At 38.8% G+C, this 22,429-nt stretch overlaps 1 pseudogene; it reads right to left on the bottom strand.

Annotated features, from left to right (window-relative positions):
• Window positions 1-403: 403 nt before the first annotated feature.
• On the bottom strand, window positions 404-5,218 carry LOC109097507 (annotated as a pseudogene).
• Between the last annotated feature and the right edge of the window lie 17,211 nt (window positions 5,219-22,429).

Raw genomic sequence — 22,429 nt, 5'->3', positions numbered from 1 at the left:
AACTATAGCAGCACACACATATTTCCATTTTTATCATGTGCACTGATAGGTTGGGAGTGCCTTCTAGTGTGGAAAGAAAAAGAAAAGAAAAAAAAGAATTTTATATATATAAAGAGATATATCTATATATAAGATATATATATATATATATATAGATATATATATATATCTATATCTATATATATATATATAGTTTCTGCTCTAAATGGTTAAATAATGCATTATATTCCTCTAAACAACTTTGAAGATATCATATATGTATCTATGCACACTTATATATATCATATATATATAATATATAATATTTCCATTTCTTATCTGTGCAACTGATATGTACATACAAAGAATATATATTATAGTTGCTGCTCGAAATGTTGAACTTAAAATGCGATTAATGAATGCGATTAATGCAGTGTTAAATTTCTCTGATTCTTTGACAAGAGCCATCTTGAGGAGATGTACATTTACTATCTTTGATAGTTTATATTCTGATAGATGCTGAGTGCTGCTGCGTTCTGGTAAATTAAGTCCACATTGGTTCCAGTTCTTGATCGAATTATGTCATATGCACACTGGTGGAGGTAAACATATTGCTCCTGTTGTAGAAAACAGAAAGAAAGAAAAAAAAACATAAAATAGTGTAAAAATATGAGTCTTCTTTACTTCTTTGTAGAAGTACAGCAAATGTCAGCACCAATTTCTATGTAAATGTCATTTTAAAGGAATAGTCTGGGTTCAGTACAAGTTAAGCTCAATTAGTAACATTTGTTTCATAATGTTATTTATGGCAAATATAATTTCCAGTTGGTCCTCCTTTATAAAAAAATAAAAAAATAAAAGCAGAAGGTCAGTGTTTGACTAAGCATTATAGTTAAATAGAACATCTACTTGACGTAAACAACAAGCATGTTAACATACAACATGAAAAAATAGCTTATTATTGCTTTTCTGTGTAACATCATATCCGATTTTACAACTCTGTCACTGTGACAGCTTGTCATAAATCCTACAGTAATTATTTTAACACCTTAACAGTTAAACTAATACAATAAATTCAACAATAATTTGGGCTTTAAATACATCATTTAGATAAATACATCAGAAAAAGGTGCAAGCTGTCCAATCCTAACCCACTCCAACCACCATTAAATAATGCTTCCCCAGCTTCTCAAACTCTAGTGCCTATTCTGAAACTTCAGCTCCATTGTCATTCCCATCACCATCTGAATTGGCTCAAGCCTTCCAGCAGCTAAAGAAGGCATTCACCTCAACCACACCATTTTTGAAAAATAAATAGAAAATGTCTTTTGCCAAGCATGAAGTATGACATTGGCAACTGGGAGCTTCTTAAACATGCATTCCAGCAGTGGCACCACTGCCAGCCATCCTTGGGTATGACACCAATCCTGTGTGTCCTCCAGTGTTAAGCCCTCTCTGTTTTCCCTGGTCCCTGGTCCCTGGTTCTCTGTTTCAGACCACTGCTACTGTACCAATGGCATGTACACCTGCAGTGTGCTATCTGGCATCAGAAAGGCAATTCTGATGCCCAATGATCACACACTCCTTTCTACCAGTCCGAATAGAAAGTCTAGTTATCTACCTCTGTCTCTGTCTTCCATGCAGAAAGTAATGTCCTCAATACACTGGCCCATTCGTGCTGACCATCCCAATACTTCAAATGCAGAAGGTCCCTCAAGATGACATTCTGAACCATCCCTACTAAAAATGTTCTACTATGATCATCTTAACCTTTCAGCTCCCCAGAGATGTGGTCAACAAGAGTGCCCCCTCCCCCCTCACTTACCCTGGACTTTTGATCATGTACATTTGTTCACAATTAACCAGCTCATCAAGGACTATATATACTTGTCAAATACTCACCCTCATAGTCTTACAAAGGGGACTCTCTGATTGCACTACTCTTCAGTAGTGTTCTTTTCATGACTTCCTTGTGGATCCCCTTTGTATCATTGTACCATCATTACCACCACCTGCATTACCATTGTGTCATCTTCTACATCTGTGTCAGATTTCTACCACAATTTCTGCTCCACCTGCTGTTCACCCGTGTGTTTAATGAAGAATCCAAGCACTTGGGTTCAAAGAGTCATCTGGCTCAGTCTGCTTTGTTACAGTAAGAGCTTTTATAAAATTACAAGCCTTACATTTGTGCTCTAAAAGCTGGTTGCATTTACTACCATTTTAAGTGCCTCAATGTAACCTCCACTTTTTAAAGGAGGTACGAGCTTAATTTGTACTGATCCCTAGAAAATTATTGTACAGTTCCTCACCTCAGTCTGCACCATGAGAGGCCTGTGCATGCGCATATCATTAACAATTCCATAGATGTCCACTATGCTGTCTCTTTCAATCTGGAAGATCAGGTGGTCAATGGCAATGAAGGTCCCCGTTCTTCCCACACCGGCACTAAAAAAGTGTGAGGGTCAAATAATGAGATGAAAGTTTAACAGATGGCAAATTTGAAATTCTCATGTTTGCTTTGTAATTTAAATTCATGAATGGTTGTTTATAGGAACCTAATTTACCTGCAGTGCACCACAGTTGGAGAGTGACGCGAGTACTGCTCCATGTGTTCTCTCACCAGGTGTCTGAAGTCAATGAGGACTTCAGTGGTCTGTGGAACTCCATGATCCGGCCACGCTGTAAAGTGGAATTGGCGTACGTAGCGAGATTCTGCTGTTTTCACCTACATAATTATTAATAATATAATTATAAAATATAGCTGATTTAAAAATAACAACAAAAAATTCCACTCCTGTAAGCTATTGAAGGAATGAATGGAGATATCAGGTGCAGGAAGTGTTGCTTTACATTTTTGATTCTAAAGTCTCTTATGGTCCAACTCTCCAGTTCTATCTCTGAGGTGGTCGTCACAGAGATGTTATGAAAATGATTAGTGCCAGATGGCCAGTACTTCTCACATTTCACCTGGAGAAAATGACAGAGTGCTGGTTATCTTTAATCTGAATATAAATTTTCAATGCGACTAATAATATTTCACAATGAAAACTCACTCGTCCCATCTCATTGCATTTGGTCAGCATCACTATGGTGTAGACGTTCTTCTCCCAGACCATTCTCCAGAATTCATTCACTGTGACTGGTAACGGACCCTGAGCTGCTATAAACTCTTTTCTTGAATTGTAGCCCTGATTAAAAATAAATGGTAAAATCCTGGTTAGACATGACCAAAAAATAAATAAATAAATCATGTTTTAGGCAATTTCACTTCTGTTCATATACCCACTGGGATGCAGTTGGCATTGATGTAGTCATCAAAGGGACTGCCACACACTGACAACTTCACTCTTGAAGAATCATCTGATAAAGGCAAACATGATGCAATTAGTATCAGAAAGTATTAGTTTATTAAGAACTAAAAAATATGCATCTGATTTTGTATAAAGTTACATTGTAGCATCATAACTGTCATGTTCTGTTATACTCCAAGCACTATTATTTTGATATTGTTTTGTCACATATTGTCTGTATACATTTTCTGTTTTTCCTGGTTTCTGTGGTTTCTGATTGCTATCACTTGTATCTAGTTTAGATAATAATGTTTATTTCCTTAAAGCTACAGTATGAAACTTTTGGCCCTCTAGCAGTTACCAACTAAAACTGCATGCATCTTGCGGAAGAACATTGTTTTGGTTGTGATTTGGCTCTGAGCCTCAGGAAATGAACTGAAAATGCATCTGTCTTTGTGAAAAATGACCATCAGCCAGCTAATCAGATTGAAGCCTGTGATTGAGGAAAACTCATGCCACCTTTTAGTACAACATGCAGCAGTCAGTGTACTCACAAGGCAACACATTGCTGTAACGGTTCTTCGCCTTGTTTTCAACAGCCAGGGCGGCATCCTTTGACTGTGCTGTTCCAACAGTCTTCAACTCCTGCAACAAAACAGCACTACTTTAGGTCTTTACTTTGAAAACAGTAATTTATAAAAACAAATTCTGTCCTGATGTCATGAATAAATTGTTTGATAGTATTACCATAGGAAGCAGAGTGGAAATTATATATATATATATATATATATATATATATATATATATATATATATGTGTGTGTGTGTGTGTGTGTGTGTGTGTGTGTGTGTGTGTGTGTGTGTGTGTGTGTTTCCCATGTGTACCTCATACTCTTCAGCAAAACCACAGTTGGAATCTGCATGTTTCCGCTTAAATACTCTTCATATTCTTCTATTCTCAAACCACTATTACTGTGTACATAAAACAAAAACAACACATAAAAACATACAATAAAGTGTAAAGAATCATGTTTCAACATAAAAAAAAAAAAAAAAATTTAATAGATTAATGATAAAAAGTTACTTATATTGTATTGCTGGAAATAGAAAAAAAAAATAATGCATTAACAATTTTAAGTTTTGTCAAATAAATGTTTAACTATAAACATATTAAACAAAGTTACCTAATGGTGTTTATAGGGATGTCAGGACATTGTTTTTTGGTTTGTCTGGAACAAAGAGTAATAAAGAATTGTTAATAAAATGAATCTGGATGACTTCATTATCTTGAGCTCTGTCCGATATTTACTTCTCTGATGACACTAGCAACTCACCTTCTTGAATAGAAGAAGAGAATGAGAGTGATGATGGTGAGAAAACAGATCACTGCCAAAACTACACCAACAATCAGCCAAGTGTTAGACTCTGTGTTAGATGGACCTACATGAGAATATGTTAATAAGTGTTATTATTCTATTATTAAACATGTTCCCAATGAAGAAACAGCAGTAATGTGTTCAAAGTTTTTTATAAGAATAAAGACATTGATTGTTATATTAAACCAGATCAGTTAATGAAACAAGATGACATGTTAGTATACACTGAGATGCCTTAAAAAAAACACATGATCTTTTTAAATTTATTTTCTGATGGAGGTTACATTGAAACTCACAACATTATTCTAATATTTGTTGTGTGACCTTTTGATTGTGATCAGATTTGTACAAGTTATTTAGGACAGATATTTTAGAATTTTACATACTGGTAAATTGTGAGATGCAATGAGTTATTCCTTCTGTTGATTCATCTGCTGTCACAGCAGTGATGCAGAATGTGTAATTGACTCCAGCAGTCAGACCAGTGGCGTGATAGGAAGTTTTGATAGTTCTTTCAATCATCCTTTTCTCAGTCCATCCAATTCTAAAAAAATCTCTATTTCCAAATGGTTCATCCCCATGTCAGAAACACAGATGATGATGTGAAATTAGTCACTCTGGGATTCCTGATCACATTTGGCTCTGTGTTGGGAAGAGAAAAGTAAATGTGCTGGTGAAAGTGGGAATTATAATTACACAATTACAAGGCATGTAGTTTCACTAAAATGTATGAGCATCAAATGTACACTGTGCAATTTTATGTCCAAAAAAGTAAATAGGAGATGCTGACAAGGTATGGTAACATTTTAGTTTAGGGACAAATTCTCACTATTTAACAGTTGCTTATTAACATGCATATTACTAGCTTATTGGCTGATTATTAGTATACATATTAATGCCTTTATTCTGCATGACCATATTTTAGATCTCTTAATCCTACCCCACACCTAAACTTAATAACCACCTTTATAATTATTAGCAAGCAGCAAATTAGGAATTTACTGAGGCAAAAGTCTTTGTTGATAGCGGGAATTGGTCCCTAAACTAAAGTGTGAGCGAACACGTACGTTACAGGAACCTCGCATAAAAACAAATAGATGCTAATAAAAATTTGGTAGCACTTTAGAATAGGGAACACATATTCACTATTAATTCAGAGTTTTACCCTAATAAAACTCCTAATTTGCTGCTTTTTAATAGTTAGTAAGGTAGTTGTTAAGTTTATGTATGGGGTGGATTAAGGGATCAAAAATATGGTCATGCAGATTAAGGCATTATTATTTGCTTTATAAGTACTAATAAACAGCCAACATGGTAGTAAAATTGCTAATAAGCAGCAAGTTAATATTGAGAATTGGTCCTTAAAATAAAGTGTTTCTACAATTTTATTATTAGAAAGAAATGGTGGGTCAATTTGTTTAAAAATTCCATTTAGCAAAGAACAGATAATTTATTATTTTACATACTGGTATATTTTGAGATGCAGAAAGTTTCTCCTGTTGATTTATTTCCTGCAACAGCAGTGATGCAGAATGTGTAATTGACTCCAGCAGTGAGATCAGTGAAGTTATAAAAAGTGTTTACTAGTTTCTGTTTGAATTTCTGTTTGGTTTTCTCATAAATCCAATAAATTTGAAAGAAATATCTATTTCCAATTGGTTTATCCCATGTCAGAAACACAGATGAGGTTGTGATGTTGGTCACTGTGAGATTCCTGATCACATTCGGCTCTGTGTGGTGGGGAGAGAAATAAATAATAAGTAGTGGTAAGGAAATTATACAGTTTTGATTATATAAAGATTTTTTTTTTTTTCTGTGAGCATATGTAGCTGGTTTCTGCTCAAAGTGTGTGTGTGTGTGGGGGGGTTGAGGAGGCTTGATTCCTCTTAAACCAGCAGTTCTTAATTCCAGTCCTCGTGCACCCCTGCTCTGCAAATTTTGTATGTTTCTCTTATGGCTTCAGACGTTTGTTCTATTCGAACGTAAGTGCCCTGTGAAGTGGACATCACAGAATATTGCGCCATGATTCCAGTTTGAAGCAAACAAATATGTTCCATTCAAAGTGCATTGAAGTGTGCGAGACGTGAATTTAAATTGTATTTATTTACAGAGGTATATGATGTCACACTTGTTCGTGTGCTCAGGGAGGACGGAGCAATGAACACTGTGTAGGGACCATGTCAATGGAAACACAGTTCAGGCACGGAGCTCACTTCTAATGAGCTGATTATCTGAATTAGGTGTGTTAACAGAGAGACATGCAAAATATGCAGAGCTGGGGGGCGCAAGGACTGGAATTGTGAACCGCTGGCTTAAAGGCTATCAAAACAACAGTCCGGCCTGCCACTAAGTCCATTTTGGAACCAGCACTTACTTCCCTGTTTATCCTGAAGTTACTTCCCACCCTTATGCCCACCCCAAAAGACCTGCTTGAGGTAAACACAGCTATCATTCCCCTTCTCTGTCCCTGGCCCTCCTACGTACAAGCAATGCTCACCTGATCTGTCTTCTTTCGTTTGTGATGTTGTGATGTCACAAGTCATCTGTTCATTTAGGTTCAATGACCCTTATTTAGATATATTCACTGACTGTTGATTTATCTGCTATGTGCTAATTGTAAAAACAAAATCATGCAACGTAGAAATAAATATTGGATGAAATGTGAACTGGTGGGCCAAATTAATGACCAAGAGACTGGCAAAAGGGAAGGCAGTATTTTGATATTTAAGGCCCTATTTTAACGATCAAAATGCAAAGTGTAAAGCGCACGGCGCAGGTGTACTCAGGGCATGTCTAAATCCACTTTTGCTATTTTAACGACGGAAAAAAATAAAAACGGTTTAGCGCGCCCGGGGCGCATGGTCTAAACGGGTTGTCCCTATTCTCTTAATGAGTAATGGGTGTTTTTTGGGCGTAACGTGCAATAAACCAATCAGAGTCTCACCTTCCATTCCCTTTAAGAGCCACTTGCGCTCGTGCCATGAGGGATTTGCTATTTACACGGCGGAATTTGGCAAGCTCAAAGACAGAACGCGTCTCCGAGATAAAATGGAGCTGCCATGTGCGAGCAAATAGATAGCCTAATTCTGATACATGCGATGGCTATCCATTATGACATGTAGGCATTTTTATATTTAATTAGCCTAAAAAAAATTCTTATGCATTGCAATCCTTTAATTTTTAATATTTGGCATGTTTGTGTGCTGCTGTGCATCCTGTGTTTAATAAGCAGCGTGTACGTGCATTGTGGACCTGCCTATACTAACGTGCTCTTTAAATGATAAATGATTGCACCAGACTTTAGACCAGGTTTGAGTTGGTCTATAGCGCAGTCTATTTTCAGCTCCTTAAAATAGCAATGCACCAGCAATGCGCCTGAACACACCTCTTTTTTAGACCGGCATGCCCATGGGTGCACAAATGGGTGCAAATGCATTTGCTAAATAAACGACGTGGTGCTGGACGGGAAAATGCGAATGGCGCCGGACTGAAACTAGCAAACACACTTGCGCTGCACCTTGAGTCGCATTGCGCCAGGTGTATGATAGGGCCCTTAATCTGTAACATGAGTTTTGAATGGAGATTTCTAATAAAAACAAAGAGGAGAGCAAATGAGTGGTGCTTGACATAGGAATGACTCTAGTGCTTTTACAAATTACCTGAAAGAAATATTGGTTGATATGTTTTTATTTTTTCTTCCTATTTTGTTTTCAGAGACTGAGTTTTATGCTTATTTTGTTCAGTTGGTCCTTGTGTCTCTTTTCATGGAAGGTTTTTTTTTTTTTTTTTTTGCTATGTTGTTGTATGCTCTCATTTGTTTCTATAGTTACTTATTTTGTTAATTGATTAGTCTTGCTGGTTCTTTTATGTTTATTTTTTTTCCTGTGTATTTATACCCCCAGTTCTGTTCAGTTGTCTTTGTATGTTCTCATCTTTGGATTAACAGAGGTACTGCTAGCAACTAGATTGATAATGAAAACCCTTTCCTTTCCATGCCTTGAACAGCCACCCATGAGAGTCACCAGTAGTTTAAATGTGCTTTTGTAGTAAGAAACATGTATTTTAGAATTTTGCATACTGGTAATTTGTGAGCTACAGGACAGTTTCTCCTTTTGTTTGATTTATCTGCAGTACACAGCAGTGATGCAGAATGTGTAATTGACTCCAGCAGTCAGACCAGTGATTTTGATACGAATGTGTCAGTAGTTTCTGTTTGAATTTCCACTTGTTTTATCATCAGCCCACTTAAGTTTAAAGAAAGATCTATTTACCGGCTGGTTCTTCCCATGTCAGAAACACAGATGAGGTTGTGATGTTTGCTCACTGTTGAGATTCCTGATAACATCCGGATCTGTGTGGAGAGAGAAGGACAAATCATAAATACTGGTGTGACACGGCGTACAAACATGTAGGACTGAAACAATTATTCATAAAGCATTTGTAGCATTTGTAGGTGCTTAAGATATTGCTGTACAGTTTTCTGCTTAAGGCAAGAAATTATAAATGGATTCAGGGCTGCAGGTTCAAATGATTCATTCAGATTAAAACATCCAATCAAGAGGTCTTACTGGTATACAGTGAAATCTGACTGGCTCTCCCCTTGGGTCACATGATCAGCTGCAACTGCAAACACTCTGAATGTGTAGTGGCGCTCCAGGTAGTCAGATCATTTATTCTCAAAGGATTGTTTTTTCAGTAGCCACATTGTTATTTTCATATTCTACATGGTAACGGGGAGCTTTGGCCATTTGGTTTAGTCCAGTTTAGTAAGACAGAGGATGTTGTAATATCATTAGCTGTGAGGTTCATTATGACGTCAGGCTCTGTGAGTAAAAATGAAATACATTTAGGGATAAAATTTGAATCCTAAAACTTGTTAAAGACTCAGTCTTAAGGGAAAAGTATATTAAACATACTAGTATAATTTGAGGTAAACCACTGATCCTCCTTCTGTTGATTTATCTGCTGCAACAGCTGCGATGTTTAAATGGGTAATTGACTCCAGCAGTCAGACCCAGTGATTACCGGTTTATACCATGTGTTTATTGGTTATTACATTGGTTAGATGTTTTGTTTCCATCAGTCCAATTAAAGTTTAAAGAAATATCTAGTTCCAAATGGTTCTTCCCATATCAGAAACACAGATGGGAGGTGTGAGTTCAGACACTCGGAAGTCCGGGTCACATCTGGCTCGGTATGGGGAGGAACAAGAGCAATCATAAATGTTGCTTTGGGTAGGGATTATTTATGTAATGTATTCATTGTTTTTATTTACTGTATTTATTTATTTATGTAGGTATTTATGTATGTTGTACTATCACAGGACACAAGCCGGGAAAAGTAAACCACACCTGGGTGGAGTATGTGAACCTTGTTTCGGACAGTCTAAATGTGCGTGCAAAAGTTGTGAGAAGTACAGAAATCATTGGGGAGGCATCATTTAATAATGTACAGTCTTGGCCAAGTTTTGTCGAAGTTACATAAATATGGAAAACATTGGAAAAGTATGCTGATTAGTTTTTATCCGTAGCCTAATGGTGAATAACCATAGGGGGACTCCCAAGTCGAAGGTTGGAGTTTATGTGTAGTCTCGTTCCGTATGTTCAGAGAATGGTGGGGTGTAGGGGACTGCATGGACATTCCTCTCTCCATCGTCAGAGTCCTTGTGAGTTAGGTGCCCGAGTCTCGGGCATCGAACCCACAGACGCTCCCCGGGGAGGTGCATCCTTATACACCTCATTTTCTTTTCTTCTGGGGGGGGCATCGGCTAGTTTCTCTTCCACCGGTGTGTGTTCACCGTGTGTGGACTTAGGGCCCTTGCAAGGCATCGAACCCCAACTGACTGCCCGGTTAAATGCAGAGCACCATTCTGACGAAATGGCTGCCACTGATCAGGGTGTGTGTTCACAGTGTGTAGTGGGTGTTCACTGCTCATAATACTCCAGAATGTTATGCACTTCGGATGGGCTTAAATGCAGAGCACGATTTGAGTATGGTTCCACCATAACTTAATCCGAAGTAACGTCACTTTCACTCGCACTTTCATGCCGCTTCCAGAAGTTATGTGAAGAGTGATCAGGAATGAATGCATAGTCCTTCTTTGCCTATGAAAATTACTCTTATCTCAGGTGTAAAACCTTTCCACGCATTTCAGCTGTCATTACAAGACCTGCTGAGATCATTATTTCGTATCGGATTGTTAACTCAGGTGACGAATGCCTATGATAGCAACAAGGCCTGGAAACTCATCTTGACGTTAGGTGTCTGATGGCGCCGGTGTCGGAATGGGCAGGGACGGCTTGACCATCCCGTGGTGTAGGAGTTCTGCATGCTGAAAATCATTTTATTCCATGTTAACCATTGCGTGACCTGCAAAGAAAGTCGTGCAGCCCTAATTGCGTTTGCAATAAAAATGGCGTCTCACAGGGCAAGGATATTGTGGCTATAAAGATTGCAACCTAAATCACAACAATTTAGTAGGTGTCATCAAGAACTCTCAAGGAACGTAGGTTCATTTCGTCTTGTAAAGAAAGGCTTCAGGGCGTCCAAGACAGTCCAGCAAGCACAGATGCGGCGGCCCTTCAAGAGGATTTCAGCGCGGATTTTTCGCCGGTCGTTCACGTGCCAGAGGATGCAGTAGCTTGGCTCAGGCATGCAGCAGGCAGTGTAGAGCGCATCTGGCACGCACAGTGGAGGCGAAGACTTTTGGAAGATGGCCTGATGTCAGAAGGGCAAACAAAAATGGCCACTTCTCTCCAAAAAAGGCATCAGGTACCCAGAGCGCACTCTGCACGCAAGTGAGGGCGACAGACTTTTGGAAGATGGCCATGATGATCAAGCTAAAGGGCCAGCAAGAAGCCCTCCTTTCCCCAAAAAAAAAAAACTGATCAGGGACAGATTGTCTTCTGCAGAACGTATAGTGAATGGAATGCTGAGGATGGGGCCAAAGGGCATATTTCTCCGATGAAGCCCCTTTCCGATTGTTGGGGCATCTGGAAAAGGCTTGTCCGGAGAAAAAAGGTGAGCGCTACCCATAAGTCCTGTGTCATGCCAACAGGTAAATGCATACATGACAACCATTCATGTGTGGGTTGCTTCTCATCCCACGGGAGTGGGCTCACTCACAATTTCTGCCCAAAACACCCCCAGCCAATGAATAAAAGGAATGGTGTACCAAAACCACTGCCGCCAACAGCAAACTTCTTCCAACAAATTCCCACAACAGTTTGGGGAAGGAACAATGCATTTTCCAAGCACCGATGGAGTAACACACCGTTGCCATAAGCAAAAGGGTGAATAACTAAGTGGCTCGGGGACCAGAATCTGTAAATTTTGGGTCCATGGTCCTGGAAACTCCCCATGATCTTAATCCCATGAGAACTTGTGGTCAATCCTCAGAGGCGGGTGGCACAACAAAAACCCACTAAGTTCGGACAAACTCCAAGTTATTATGAAAGAATGGGTTGCTATCAGTTCAGGATTTGGCCCAGAAGTTGATTGAGAGCATGCCCATCGAATTGCAGAGGTCCTGAAAAAAGAAGCGGCCAAACACTGCAAATACTGTCTCTTTGCATAAATGTCATGTAATTGTCAATAAAAGCCTTTGAAACGTATGAAGTGCTTGTAATTATATTTCAGTACATCACAGAAACAACTGAAACAAAAGATCTATAAAAGCAGTTTAGCAGCAAACCTTTTGAAAACTAATATTTATGTAATTCTCAAAACTTTTGGCCACGACTGTACTATTCTCAAAACTTTTGGCCACTTTTCTAATTTTTACATACTGGTATATTGTAAGATGCAGAAAGTTTCTCTCTTCTATTGATTTTATCTGCTGCAACAATAGTGATGCAGAATGTGTAATTGACTCCAGCAGTGAGATCAGTGATGTTGTAGAAAGTGTTACTATTTTCTGTTGAATTTCTGCTGTTTTTCTCATAAGTCCAATAAATTTGAAAGAAATATCTATTTCCAATTGGTTTATCCCATGCCAGAAACACAGATGAGGTTGTGATGTTGGTCACTGTGAGATTCCTGATCACATCCGGCTCTGTGTGTGTGTGTGGGGGGGGGGGATAAATAATAAGTAGTGGTAAGGAAATTAGACAGTTTTGATTATATAAAGATTTTTTTTTTCTGTGAGCATAAGATGTTGCTGGCTTCTTCTCAAAGTGTGTGTGTGGGGGGGGGGGGGGGGGGGGGGGCTGGTGAGGCTTAATTCCTCTTAAAGCAGCAGTTCTCAATTCCAGTCCTTGCGCACCCCTGCTCTGCAAAATTTTGTATGTTTCTCTTATGGCTTCAGACGTTTATTCTATTTGAACGTAAGTGCCCTGCGAAGTGGACATCACAGAATATTGCGCCATGATTCCAGTTTGAAGCAAACAAATATGTTCCATTCAAAGTGCATTGAAGTGTGCGAGGCGTGAATTTACATTGTATTTATTTACAGAGGTATATGATGTCACACTTGTCCGTGTGCTCAGGGAGGACGGAGCAATGAACACTGTGTAGGGACCATGTCAATGGTAACACAGATCAGGCACGGAGCTCACTTCTAACGAGCGGATTATCTGAATTAGGTGTGTTAACAGAGAGACATGCAAAATATGCAGAGCTGGGGGGCGCAAGGACTGGGAATTGTGAACCGCTGGCTTAAAGGGTATCAAAACAACAGTCGGGGCCTGCCACTAAGTCCATTTTGGAACCAGCACTTACTTCCCTGTTTGTCCTGAAGTTACTTCCCACCCTTATGCCCACCCCAAAAGACCTGCTTGAGGTAAAAACACAGCTATCATTCCCTTTCTCTGTCCCTGGCCCTCCTACGTACAAGCAATGCTCACCTGAACTGTCTTCTTTCGTTTGTGATGTTGTGATGTCACAAGTCATCTGTTCATTTATGTTCAATGACCCTTATTTAGATATATTCACTGACTGTTGATTTATCTGCTATGTGCTAATTGTAAAAACAAAATCATGCAACGTAGAAATAAATATATTTATTTATTTTTATATTTAAGGCCCTATTTTAACGATCTAAACGCAAAGTGTAAAGCACACGGCGCAGGTGTAGTCAGGGCATGTCCTAATCCACTTTTGCTATTTTAACGACGGAAAAACGGTTAGCGCGCCCGGGCGCATGGTCTAAACGGGTTGTCCCTATTCTCTTAATGAGTAATAGGTGTTTTTTGGGCGTAACGTGCAATAAACCAATCAGAGTCTCATCTTCCATTCCCTTTAAGAGCCACTTGCGCTCGTGCCATGAGGGATTTGCTATTTACATGGTGGAATTTGGCAAGCTCAAAGACAGAACGCGTCTCCGAGATAAAATGGAGCTGCTTGTGTGCGAGCAAATAGATAGCCTAATTCTGATACATGCGATGACTATCCATTATGACATGTATGCATTTTTATATTTAATTAGCCTATAAAAAATTATTATGCATTGCAATCCTTTAATTTTTAATATTTGGCATGTTTGTGTGCTGCTGTGCGTCCTGTGTTTAATAAGCAGCGTGTACGTGCATTGTGGACCTGCCTATACTAACGTGCTCTTTAAATAACAAAGAAAAAACATTGCACCAGACTTTAGACCAGGTTTGAGTTGGTCTATGGCGCAGTCTATTTTCAGCTCCTTAAAATAGCAATGCGCCATCAATGCACCTGAACACACCTCTTTTTTAGACCGGCACGCCCATGGGTGCACAAACGGGCGCAAATGCATTTGCTAATTAAACGACGTGGCGCTGGACGGGAAAATGCGAATGGCCCCGGACTGAAACTTGCAAACACACTTGCACTGCACCTTGCGTCGCATTGCGCCAGGTGTATGATAGGGCCCTTAATCTGTAACATGAGTTTTGAATGGAGATTTCTAATAAAAACAAAGAGGAGAGCAAATGAGTGCTGCTTGCCATAGGAATAACTCTAGTGCTTTTGCAGATTACCTGAAAGAAATATTGGTTGATATGTTTTTATTTTTTCTTCCTATTTTGTTTTCAGAGACTGAGTTTTATGTTTATTTTGTTCAGTTGTTCCTGGTGTCTCTTTTCATGGAAGGGTTTTTTTTTTTTTTTTTTGTTGTTTTTTTTTTTTGCTATGTTGTTGTATGCTTTCATTTGTTTCTATAGTTACTTATTTGTTAATTGATTAGTCTTGCTGTTCCTTGTATTTTTTTGTTTTTTCCTGTGTATTTATACCCCCAGTTCTGTTCAGTTCTTTGTATGTTCTCATATTTGGATTAACAGAGGTACTGCTAGCAACTAGATTGATAATGAAACCCTTTCCTTTCCATGCCTTGAACAGCCACCCATGATAGTCAAGTAGTTTAAATGTGCTTTGTAGTAAGAAACATGTATTTTAGAATTTTGCATACTGGTAATTTGTGAGCTACAGACAGTTTCTCCTTTTGTTGATTTATCTGCAGTAACAGCAGTGATGCAGAATGTGTAATTGACTCCAGCAGTCAGACCAGTGATTTGATAGGAAGTGTTAGTAGTTTCTGTTGAATTTCCACTTGTTTTATCATCAGCCCACTTAAGTTTAAAGAAAGATCTATTTCCGACTGGTTCTTCCATCATTGTCAGAAACACAGATGTGGTTGTTATTTTTCTCTATGTGATTTTTGTTATAATATGGGTATGTGTGTGGAGAGAAGGACAAATCATAAATACTGGTGTGAAACGGCGTACAAACATGTAGGACTGAAACAATTATTCATAAAGCATTTGTAGCATTTTTAGGTGCTTAAGTTATTGCTGTACAGTTTTCTGCTTAAGGCAAGAAATTATGAGATGGATTCAGGGCTGAAGGTTCAAATGATTCATTCAGATTAAAAACATCCAATCAGAGGTCTTACTGGTATACAGTGAAATCTGACTGGTCTCTCCCTCAGTCACATGATCAGCTGCAACTGCAAACACTCTGAATGTGTAGTGCACTCCTGGAGTCAGATCAGTTTATCTCAAAAGAGTTGTTTTTTTCAGTAGCCACATTGTTATTTTTCATATTCTACATGGTAACGGGGAGCTTTGGCCATTTGGTTTAGTCCAGTTTTAGTAAAGACAGAGGATGTTGTAATTATCATTAGCTGTGAGGTTCATTATGACGTCAGGCTCTGTGAGTAAAAATGAAAGACATTTAGGGATAAAATTTGAATCCTAAAACTTGTAAAGACTCTTAAGGAATAGTATAAAACATACTAGTATAATTTGAGGTAACCACTGATCCTCCTTCTGTTGATTTATCTGCTGCAACAGCTGCGATGTTAAATGTGTAATTGACTCCAGCAGTCAGACCAGTGATGTTATACCATGTGTTATTGGTTATTACATGGTTAGATGTTTTTCCATCAGTCCAATTAAGTTTTAAAGAAATATCTATTTCCAAATGGTTCTTGTCTTCCCATATCAGAAACACAGATGATGTTTGTGATTTCAGACACTTTGAGATTCCTGATCACATCTGGCCTCTGTATGGGGAGAAAAGAGCAATTCATATATGTTGATTTTTATTTATTGATTTATTCATGTATTCATGTATTCATGTATTCATTTATTCATTTATTTATTTTTTACAATCAGGACACAAGTGAAAAGTAAACACACATGGGGGATATGTGAACTGTTGGGACAGATAAACTTATACTAGACTAGAAAGGGGGGAGGCATCATTCTAATATGTAATATATGTAGCACCAAAACAGATATTTTCTAATTTTACATACTGGTAGATTGTACAGATGCAGAAAAGTTCTCCTTCTATTGATTTATCTGCTGCAACAGCAGTGATGCAGAATGTGTAATTGACTCCAGCAGTGAGATCAGTGATGTTGTAGAAAGTGTTACTAGTTTCTGTTAAATTTCTGTTTGTTTTCTCATAAGTCCAATAAATTTGAAAGAAATATCTATTTCCAATTGGTTTATCCCATGTCAGAAACACAGATGAGGTTGTGATGTTGGTCACTGTGAGATTCCTGATCACATCCGGCTCTGTGTGGTGGGGACAGAAATAAATAATAAGTAGTGGTAAGGAAATTATACAGTTTTGGATATGATAAAGAATTTTTTTTCTGTGAGCATAAGATGTTGCTGGTTTCTACTCAAAGCAGGGGGCTGGTGTGGTTGGGTTGGGGAGGCTTGATTCCGCTTAAAGCAGCAGTTTCTCAATTCCAGTCCTCGCGCACGACCCCTGCTCTGCAAATTTTTGTATGTCTCTCTTATGGCTTCAGACGGTTGTTCTATTTGAACGTAAGTGCCCTGCGAAGTGGACATCACAGAATATTCTGCCATGATTCCATTTTGAAGCAAACAATATGTTCCATTCAAAGTGCATTGAAGTGTGCGAGACGTGAATTTAAATTGTATTTATTTACAGAGGTATATGATGTCACACTTGTCCGTGTGCTCAGGGAGGACGGAGCAATGAACACTGTGTAGGGACCATGTCAATGGTAACACAGATCAGGCACGGAGCTCACTTCTAATGAGACTGATTATCTGAATTAGGTGTGTTAACAGAGAGACATGCAAATATGGTAGAGCTGGGGGGCGCAAGGACTGGAATTGTGAACCGCTGGCTTAAAGGCTATCAAAACAACAGTCGGGGCCTGCCACTAAGTCCATTTTGGAACCAGCACTTACTTCCCTGTTTGTCCTGAAGTTACTTCCCACCCTAATGCCCACCCAAAAAGATCTCTCGCTTCAGGTTAAACACTGCTATCATTCCCCTTCTCTGTCCCTGGCCCTCCTACGTACAAGCAATGCTCACCTGAACTTGTCTTCTTTCGTTTGTGATATTGTGATGTCACAAGTCATCTGTTCATTTATGTTCAATGACCCTTATTTTGATATATTCACTGACTGTTGATTTATCTGCTATGTCCTAATTGTAAAAAAAAAAAATAACCAAAAAAAAAAATAATAACGTAGAAATAAATATAGGACGAAATGTGAACTGGTGGGCCAAATGAATGACCAAGAGCCTGGCAAGAGGGAAGGCAGTATTTTGATATTTAATCTGTAATGTGAGTTTTGAATGGAGATTTCTAATAAAAACAAAGAGGAGAGCAAATGAGTGCTGCTTGACATATGAATAACTCTAGTGCTTTTACAAATTACCTGAAAGAAATATTGGTTGATAAGTTTTTTTTTTTTCTTCCTATTTTGTTTTCAGAGACTGAGTTTTCTGTTTATTTTTGTTCAGTTGTTCCTGGTGTCCCTCTTTTCATGAAAGACTTTTTTTTTTTTTTTTTTTTTTTTTTTTTTTTTTGCTATGTTGTTGTATGCTCTCATTTGTTTCTATGGTTACTTATTTGTTTATTGATTAGTCTTGCTGTTCCCTGTATTTTTTATTTTATTTTATTTTTTCTGTGTATTTAATTACCCCCAGTTCTGTTCAGTTCTTTGTATGTTCTCATATTTGGTTTAACAGAGGTACTGTTAGCAACTAGATTGATAATGAAACCCTTTCCTTTCCATGCCTTGAACAGCCACCCATGATAGTCAAGTAGTTTAAATGTGCTTTGTAGTAAGAAACATGTATTTTAGAATTTTGCATACTGGTAATTTGTGAGCTACAGACAGTTTCTCCTTTTGTTGATTTATCTGTAGTAACAGCAGTGATGCAGAATGTGTAATTGACTCCAGCAGTCAGACCAGTGATTTGATAGGAAGTGTCAGTAGTTTCTGTTGAATTTCCACTTGTTTTGTAATTATATAAAGAATTTTTTTTCTGTGAGCATAAGATGTTGCTGGTTTATACTCAAAGCAGGTGGGTAGTGTGGGTGGATTGGGGAGGCTTGATTCCTCTTAAAGCAGCAGTTCTCAGTTCCAGTCCTCGCGCACCCCTGCTCTGCAAAATTTTGAATGTTTCTCTTATGGCTTCAGACGTTTGTTCTTTTTGAAAGTAAGTGCCCTGCGAAGTGGACATCACAGAATATTCTGTCATGATTCCAGTTCGATGCAAACTAATATGTTCCGTTCAAAGTGCATTGAAGTGTCCGAGACGTGAATTTAAATTATATTTATTTACAGAGGTATATGATGTCACACTTGTTCGTGTGCTCAGGGAGGACAGAGCAATGAACACCGTGTAGGGACCATGTCAATGGGAACACTGTTCAGGCACAGAGCTCACTTCTAACGAGCTGATTATCTGAATTAGGTGTGTTAACAGAGAGACATGCAAAATATGCAGAGCTGGGGGGCGCAAGGACTGGAATTGAGAACCGCTGGCTTAAAGGGTATCAAAACAACAGTCAGGGCCTGCCACTAAGTCCATTTTGGAACCAGCACTTACTTCCCTGTTTGTCCTAAAGTTACTTCCCACCCTTATGCCCACCCCAAAAGACCTGCTTGAGGTAAACACAGCTATCATTCCCCTTCTCTGTCCCTAGGCCCTCCTACGTACAAGCAATGCTCACCTGAACTGTCTTCTTTCGTTTGTGATATTGTGATGTCACAAGTCATCTGTTTATTTATGTTCAATTACCCTTATTTTGATATATTCACTGACTGTTGATTTATCTGCTATGTGCTAATTGTAAAAAAAAATAATAATTATGTAAGGTAGAAATAAATATAGGACGAAATGTGAACTGATGGGCCAAATTAATGACCAAGAGACTGGCAAGAGGGAAGGCAGTTTTTTGATATTTTATCTGTAACATGAGTTTTGAATGGGGATTTCTTATAAAAACAAAGAGGAGAGCAAATGAGTGCTGCTTGACATAGGAATAACTCTAGTGCTTTTACAAATTTCCTGAAAGAAATATTGGTTGATATGTTTTTATTTTTTCTTCCTATTTGGTTTTCAGAGACTGAGTTTTCTGTTTATTTTGTTCAGTTGTTCCTGGTGTCTCTTTTCATGGAAGTTTTTTTTTTTTTTTTTTTTTTTGCTATGTTGTTGTTTGCTCTCATTTGTTTCTACAGTTACTTATTTGTTAATTGATTAGTCTTGCTGTTCCTTGTATTTTTTATTTTTTTTCTGTGTATTTATAACCCCAGTTCTGTTCAGTTCTTTGTCTCTTCTCATATTTGGTTTAACAGAGGTACTGCTAGCAACTAGATTAATAATGAAACCCTTTCCTTTTTATGCCTTGAACAGCCACCCATAATAGTCAACTAGATTAAATGTGCTTTGTAGTAAGAAACATGTATTTTATAATTTTTCATACTGGTAATTTGTGAGCTACAGACAGTTTCTCCTTTTGTTGATTTATCTGCAGTAACAGCAGTGATGCAGAATGTGTAATTGACTCCAGCAGTCAGACCAGTGATGTGATAGGAAGTGTTAGTAGTTTCGGTTGAATTTCCACTTGTTTTATCATCAGCCCACTTAAGTTTAAAGAAAGATCTATTTCCGGCTGGTTCTTCCCATGTCAGAAACACAGATGCGGTTGTGATGTTGCTCACTGTGAGATTCCTGATAACATCCGGATCTGTGTGGAGAGAGAAGGACAAATCATAAATACTGGTGTGAGACGGCGAACAAACATGTAAGACTGAAGCAATTATTCATAAAGCATTTGTAGGTGCTTAAGATATTGCTGTACAGTTTTCTGCTTAAGGCAAGAAATTATGAGATGGATTCAGGGCTGAAGGTTCAAATTATTCATTCAGATTAAACATCCAATCAGAGGTCTTACTGGTATACAGTGAAATCTGACTGGCTCTTCCCTTGGTCACATGATCAGCTGCAACTGCAAACACTCTGAATGTGTAGTGCACTCCTGGAGTCAGATCATTTATCTCAAAGGAGTTGTTTTCAGTAACCACATTGTTATTTTCATATTCTACACGGTAACGGGAGCTTTGGCCATTTGGTTTAGTCCAATTTAGTAAGACAGAGGATGTTGTAATATCATTAGCTGTGAGGTTCATTATGACGTCAGGCTCTGTGAGTAAAAATGACAGACATTTAGGGATTAAAATGTGAATTCTGAAAACATAATGTTGTGAAGATTTAAAAATATGAAAGCCATCAGCCAACATCAATATCTAGCTAGGGGAATACATACATTTAAGTGAAAAATATACTAGTATATTTAGAGATAACTACTGGTTCACCTTCGGTTGATTTAATAATTAGACTTATTTATTTATTAAAAGTAGAGATAAACAAGTAAGATTGATACTATTAGGAATTCGCAAAGCATTTGTAGGTGCTTAAGATCCTGTACAGTTACCTATCAAAGGGTAACTCTCATTGCATCGGCTTAGACGACCTATGGGAAAAAGCCCTGTTTTACTCTGGTACTGAAGCCTGATTTTTTCACATTTGTGTAGCTGCACAAACCTGCCACTCTAACCTGCCTGAATGGGTGGGGCCACCTAGCTATACAAGCTGGCACAGAGCGCCATCTCATCAGAATCTTCTCCTGAATCCTGGGCTTCAACAGCACCCAAAGATGGCTAGGAAGTACCCCTTCCCAACACGCCTTGCATAGTGCTGGACTTAGAGCCTCAAAAGCTGTCCTGATTTGCATGCAGAGAGGAAGAGGAGAGGGCCAAAGAAAGAAAGAAAGCTTGCGATCATTCCCCACCTCTCTGAACACTTCTGAGTGGTGGAGGACTTTTAACAGGACACGTCCTGCAAGTTCAACATGTGCCCCAACAAACTACCGCTGTGATAAGGGACACACAAACATTAAAGTGCCTCTCCCTGCAATCACAAATGTCAGTTCCGCCCCTTTGTGCAGCAAACTGCCATTAAAGGGTTAGTTCACCCAAAGATGAAAATTAGGCTGCATTTTAATCACACCCGAGGCATCCTAATTAAGTGAAAAAGCTCCTTTCCTAAAAACAAGTGTCTCACACGGCTTCGGGGGGTGAACAAAGGCCTTCTGTAGAGAATCGATGCATTTTTGTAAGAAAAATATCCATATTCAAAACATAATAATCACTTGAATCTAGCTTGCGCTCACTGTTGTAATGGAAGCAGTTCCGGGGGAATTACGTATTCAATTAGACCAGTACTTGATCTCAGACATCTGAACCATGCCCACATGCAACGGCCATTCAGAATATTAACGTTGAAACTGATCCTCGCGCAAATATGCCCCGGTGACTGGTTTCTGTCTGTGGATCTGAAAGATGCTTAATTTCACATCCAAATAGCTCCCCATCACAGACCGTTCTTGAGATTCACTTTTGAGGGAGTGTCCTATCCATACACGGTCCTTCCTTTTGGACGGCCTCTGGCCCCTCTAACTTTTAGGAAATGCATAGACACAGCTCTTACCCCCCTGAGGCAGATGAGAATCTCGATGCCTGGCTAGTGCTAGCCAAATCAGAATGGGAACATACTACTTGCAGGTCATTGTTGCTCAACCTCCTAGAGTGTCTTGGGTTAAAAATTAACTCAGCCAAGAGTCTTCTGACTCCCAGACAGCGAGAGACCTTTCTGGGGACAGTCATAAACTCAGTGCAAATGAGAGCTTGGTTTACACCGGAACATTCCCTGTATATCCAGCGAGTTGCGGTGTCATTCAAGCTGGGGACTCCACTTCCCCTCAGGGTATTTCAGAGGATGCTCTGCCTCAAGGCAGCTGCCTCCTCAGTTATTCCCCTAGGCCTGCTACACATGCGGCCTCTCCAGTATTGGGTCGAAATGATGACTGTTTGTCTTGCCCTGAAATCCTTCCTGCCAGCCTTGAAGGGGCACCACGTCTTAGTCCACTCGGACAACATGAAATTGGTAGCCTATATCGAAATCCTTCCTGCCAGCCTTGAAGGGGCACCACGTCTTAGTCCACTCAGACAACATGAAATTGGTAGCCTAT

The sequence above is a fragment of the Cyprinus carpio genome, chromosome A25, assembly GCF_018340385.1.
Source record: "Cyprinus carpio isolate SPL01 chromosome A25, ASM1834038v1, whole genome shotgun sequence".
Lineage (NCBI taxonomy): Eukaryota > Metazoa > Chordata > Actinopteri > Cypriniformes > Cyprinidae > Cyprinus > Cyprinus carpio.
This window is presented reverse-complemented; position numbering and strand designations above follow the sequence as displayed.